The sequence below is a fragment of the Lynx rufus genome, unplaced genomic scaffold (genome assembly GCF_022079265.1).
Source record: "Lynx rufus isolate CCGP_SWC_20201006 ecotype Redwood Valley unplaced genomic scaffold, mLynRuf1.p SCAF_6, whole genome shotgun sequence".
Lineage (NCBI taxonomy): Eukaryota > Metazoa > Chordata > Mammalia > Carnivora > Felidae > Lynx > Lynx rufus.
Window position 1 is genome coordinate 40,950,120 of NW_025814878.1, and position 6,185 is coordinate 40,956,304.

Below are 6,185 nucleotides of genomic sequence, written 5' to 3' on the forward strand. Positions count from 1 at the left end.
GGATGATCTCTAATGCCCCCGTATGCTCTGTAGAGGCACTTTTTTTCAGTCATGGATGTCCAATTACACGCAAATTGAGGGGAGAGAAAAATGAACAACTTACACTGCCAAGATGCTGATGTCACCTATTACTCCGTTTAGTAAGGCTGAATGAAGAATCTCCTGTCTGGAATTTTATCTAAATGCAGACTGAGATGGGGTTTTAATGCAGTACAATTGTTACGTGGAAGAGCCATATAAGAAAGATTAGGCAAAGAACCTAAGAAAGACCAAGGGTCCAAGGAACAATGATAGGTGCTTGTTTTATCTCTACGAAAATATTATTCCTCCTGGAACAGGGAGAACGCTACTGGGAAGGCTCTGACTTTATTTTGAAATCAGTCCATTCTAGATGTGCTTAAAACACATCATAGTTGTCCAAACTCCATTTAGTATCCTAGAATCAAAATTATCACTCCAGGTCTGGTATGGTGGCCTAAATCCCCTTCAGCCCATCTTTCACTATCTATAAATTCTGGAGAAGTACAAAACACCCCACAACGAGGTAAAAGTAACAAGGAATGCATGGGAGACATAACATGAACAAGTGGACAGTATAGGGAATAAGGTTTCTTTTTTTAACTTTTGAGCCTTTTGTTTCTGCAATAGTTTTTCCTCTTGTGGGATTGTCCTGACAGCAGAAACTGTTAGGATCCCTGGCTTCTTCCCAGCCTGATATGACAAAGAAAAACGCTCCCATACATTTCCAAACCCCACCCAGAACCACTTCCCTAGCACCACTTGGGGTGTGTGGGTAGCCAGGGGCCCTAGTCAACAGCCATCCCACCAAACTCTGCCCTCAGCCAGTTCTGCTCTAGTGCTGTTGTGCCATAGGTCACCACGATGCTGTAATTGAAATCATAAGATGTTTTAGTTTGCGTTCTCCCAGGACACACACTGAGATTTGCATGAGGACTGAGAACTGCCCTCAGGAACAACACCTGTGAGGGAGTGAAGGCAGGTGCTCTGGGCAGAGGGAGAAGTTGCACTGCAATGCACTAGCAACAAAACCCACAAGTGATCACACAAGGAGCTAAAGAGTTGGGCTGCCCTTCAAATTGTTTTAACCTGAGGCAGTTTGGCTGCTACAGTTGTGAAGGCAGGTAACATTTGTGTAACTGCAGCTGAAGGAGGTGCCATCTGCACTACTAAATGTTTGGTTTTCTCCCGGATTCAATATGTTAATGAAATATTGGCAAAAGGAAGTGGAGCAATATTTGTCTTAGTCCAATCAGGCTGCTATCACAAGACAGCATACACTGGGTGGCTTATGAAGACACTTATTTCTCACAGTTCTGAGGCTGGGAAGTCCTAGATCATATCACCAGCAGATTCATACCTAGAGAGAATCCCCTTCCTTCGTAGTCTTCTCACTGTGACCTCACATGGCAGAAGCAGCAAGGGAGCTCAAGTCTGCTTTCATTTTTATAAGAGCCCTAATCCCAATCATCACCTCCCCAAAGCTCACCTCCTAGCATTATCGCCTTGGGAGTTAGGATTTCATCATACGAATTTCTGGGGGGACACAAACATTCGGTCCAAGGCAGTACACTTATTCCCTATAATGTCATTGTGTGAGGCAGGGGGAAAAGGTGGTGTGAGAAACATGAGAAGATTTGTAGACAAAGTCCCATGAAAAATTCACCAAGTTTTGACCATGTTTATTAACCGTCCTTTTTGAATAATCTTGTCGTGTTCTAGAAGTATTGTGATCCCCACCTTACAGGTGAGGAAGTTGAGGATCAGAGATTAAATGAATGATCGGAAGCTCCCAGTTAGTAGGAGGGCCTATTCCAGTTCTCACCCCTCTGCCAGAACCATCTCTTAGATTTTCTTACTAGACAAGGCATTAACCTTCAGTAGTGAACTAAAATATGAAGTATTAAATATTAAATATTCACATTTTCCCCTTGTGTTCAAACTCTCTGGGGCTGGCTCAACGTGTGCTGCACATTTTCAATTGTGCATCTATGTCTTAGAGAGAGAAATACAACCTCCTTCCATAAAATACATGGACACAGAGAACTTCCTATCTCAGACAGAATCCACTAAAATTAGTTGCTAATAGGGGCACCTGGGTGGCTCAATCAGTGAAGCATGCAACTCTTGAATTCAGCTCAGTCATGATCTCACAGTTTTTGAATGTGAGCCCCTCATCTGGTTGTGTGCTGTCTGCGCTCTCAGCGCTCTAGGCACAAAGCCTGCTGGGATTCTCTCTCTCTGCCCCTCCCCTGCTTGCACTCAAAATAAATAAACATTTTTCAAAAATTAGTTGATGATTGCAAAAAAAAAAAAAAAAAGACACTAAATGCATACCTTTGAGAATGTGCCTAACACTCTCCTTTAATGTCATTTTCAAGGGCCATGGCATCAATATTTATCTTTTTAGAAAACATCCTTAGTAACAGATCCTCAAGTGTTAAGGGCCTTTCCAAATAATAGAAACAGTCTGACCTTTAAAAACAAAATTTAAATGTCAAAAGATACATCCAAATTAATATCGAAGTTCTTTTAAAACATTATCCCAAAAGTATAGGTGAAAAATTTTGTAGATCCATACTTTCTAGACAGTCTGAGTTCTACAAGAATCAATTTGTTCAAGAGACCAACAAATCTGGGTGTAATTCATTTTTCTTTAATGATTATATCACATCTACATAGGCTTGGACTCTTATGGTCAAAGCCATAACCTACCAGTTGGTATCTCAAGCATGTGCAGTAGCCCATAATCTAATAATTTCCAGGCCCTTAATTACTTCAGTTTAACTATCTGCTTGAAGTTGGTAACAGTATGGCTCATTCTGCTTGTCTTCAGAGCATCTTCATTTACACAAAGAAGCACCCTTTACCTAAATCTTCACCAGGTTCCAACTCCAGGCCTTTCTCCCTAATATTCTTAGGATGGAGGCCAGGAAACCCTGAAAGCCTTTTTGACCTACCAAGAACTACGATAATGTGAGTGAGGCACTGATCCTGGGTGCAAAATTTTAAAAAGCACCAAAAACTCAGTTATTAAGATCAACATTTTAATGCAGTATTTTAAAAAATAAAGATTTAATGTAAAATCCATGATAAATAAAATATCCAAATTTTAAGTAATTACTGATTTTTCCTTTTACTTCAGGTGCCAAAATGGCTCTACACAGCACTGTTAATTAAAATTTTGATTTGGCATTCCTTTACAATAGTCATAAACGTTTTCCAACATATTCCCATTTTTCTATTAATGGAAGGTGCACTAAGTCGTGCATTACCACCCCACCTCACCCCTTTTCTTTCCAAGTCCTTTGCCCAACAAAGGGGAAATTAAACTGAAAGCTATAAACTTCATGATAAACCTTATGGCAGTATTCTGCATCTCTGTTACTCTGACATAGGTCCTAAAGCAGCAAACAAGCTAATGTCATTCCCATTTACGTCTTTATATGCACTCCTACTCCAAGTGCATTGGTGAAAAAACATTCCCTATCACTTTAGAACTCAATGGACTCTCTAAAATTACTCCCTACAGTTCTGGAAGTGTGTGACTCATTTTTATATATAATCATATGATGTTTACCTTTGTTGCTGGACATTTATGTTCTCTGAAAGACAAACAAAACACTATGAGCTACTTGAGATAGTTTACCTGCTTTCTGTTTGCACCTCCATAACACAAACAACGGGCTAGCACATACATATTGAAAACTCACACTCTCCTTTCTCCTAGAATCCAAGAATGTATCTCTTTGCCGCTTGACACATATACCTTTGGAGTTTGTGACAGTACAATCAATGAACTCATCCTTTCATCCATAAGAAATGTTACCAATCACTCTTTCCGGTTTTACCTCAAATAGGAAATGTTCATGTAACCTTTTAGAGGTGTTTGCCTTAGATCAGTGCACTTTTTTCCTAAGGCACCTCTCCTGGCAGAAGAATATGAAGTAATGCAGAATCTGGAGGCATTACTCAAAGCTGCATATGGCAAATAAAACACTTCCTTGAACTGCCATGGTTTGCCTTTAAAATGCAGGAGAACTTTGCATAATTCACTCAATTCAACAAATAATAGATGCCTATTCAGTGCCAGACACTGTCACAGGCATACAGCAATGAATACACATAGTAGTATTCGTTTTTAATCTTATAATACTTCATACAACTTAGCATAAGTAGAAAAACAAAAGCAAAAATTTTCCCAAATCCAAGAGCAAAACTGAGAATCCAAGATGGCCAATTACTGCTTCAAATACCACCAGTCATGCTTTTGTGCATCCTGGGATTATGTGTGCTCCAGTTTGAGAAGTAGAGTCTTTGGTTAATTCCCATAAAATAAACAATATTAAAGTTAACATTTACTTTGGATGAAAATACTTGGGAGTATCATTACAACAAACTCTGAGTCTTCATTTCCATATCATCAGGTTCTGCCTACATTCTGAAATGACAAAGATGGAATCCACTTCAATACTTAGAGAAAGCATATAAAACTTACACTTCAGGGGCACCTGGGTGGCTCAGTCGTTAAGCATCCAACTCTTGATTTTGGCTCAGGTCATGATCTCATGGTTCCTGAGTTTGAGCCCCACGTCAAGCTCTATACTAGACAGTGCAGAGCCTGCTTGGGATTCTCTCTCCCTCTCTCCCTCTCTCCCTCTCTCCCTGCCCCTCCCCACCCCTTCACAAAATAAATAAATAAACTTAAAAAAAAACAAAATCAACCATATACTTTAAAAAAGTCTTGTGCGAGAGGGAGGTAGAATCATTCTTGACACTTTAAGGTCAAGTCCTCACTGACCTCAGCACTATATTGTTCATCATTGCTTTTCTTACCCTTAATTAAACTACTCTCAAGTTCTTTTTTTTTTTTTAAACATTTATTCATTTTTGAAAGACAAAAAGAGACAGAGTGTGAGCAGTGGATGGGCAGAGAGAGAGAGGGAGACACAGAGTCTGAAGGAGGCTCCAGGCTCTGAGCAGTCAGCACAGAGCCCGACACAGGGCTCAAACCCACAGACCGTGAGATCATGACCTGAGCCGAAGTCAAACACTCAACCGACTGAGCCACTCAGGCGCCCCAACGGCTCTCAAGTTCTTAATGCATCTACTGATCAGCTTCAGAAAGGATCTCTTCTTAGAAAAAGTAAATTCTCGCACAACACAAATTTTTGGACTTCTCTCTGTAGGGAAATGACGAACACTACTGGTATTCCCTTCTATTGGTCAGAACCAAAGCTGGTGAAAAAGTATTACATTCCTCAATGATAGTATTATATTCCTCAATTTTGTCTTAAATAATTTGATTTTAACCATAAACCTAAATCCAAAAATAAACATGGGATTGATACTGCTTATCTGTGGATGTGTAATACGTGTATTTTTGAAAGGAGGCAGCTATTTGTAATAGCACAAGTAATTCCCTATTAGGATTAAGATTCAATTTTCCAAAGTTGCAGTGCCTAGATAACCTGCATGAAGCCTGGCTCTCCTACCTGGGGTCCCCAAATCAATCATTCCAAGCTATGATGAAGAAGGTCTCACAAGTACATGAATGTGGATGTGTGTTCTCTTGCAGACACTGTACAAACCCCAAAATCCAGACCTTTCCAGACTGGTTAAATTCGAAGAGTGGAGGAACATCGGTGTATGTATTTCACAACTACAGGACTATGGTTCTGAATAAGGAGTATGCAACAGTATCACCTGTGTCACCGGCATGAGATTTCACTGTTTTAAAATTCAGATTAAGGTCAGTGTTTAATAACCTCAACTGCGGAGGGCCTACAAGTGCATACCTTGGAATAACCACAAAGGATTCTGATTCAAACACTACCATAAGACTAAAGGCCTTTGTAATTCTGACTATATTCAGGTTTCTGGTTTTGCAAAGACTTAAATGTGTCATGCCCAAAGGCTAGAATTCAGAAGGCTTAATGTTCTCTTCACCTCTGTTCTCTGACATTTTATATTAATGACAACACTTAGAATCCAAAAGCCATCACTGTCTCCCACATAAAAATTCCAAGTTATTACAACTCCTTGTATATGAGCCCACACCTGTACACAGCAGCAGACTGTCTTCTAATCTTAGTGTTATAGGCTGGATCTCTAACGCTACATGATGTTATATATATGACCTTACTCCTAACAATAAGAGGGACTCA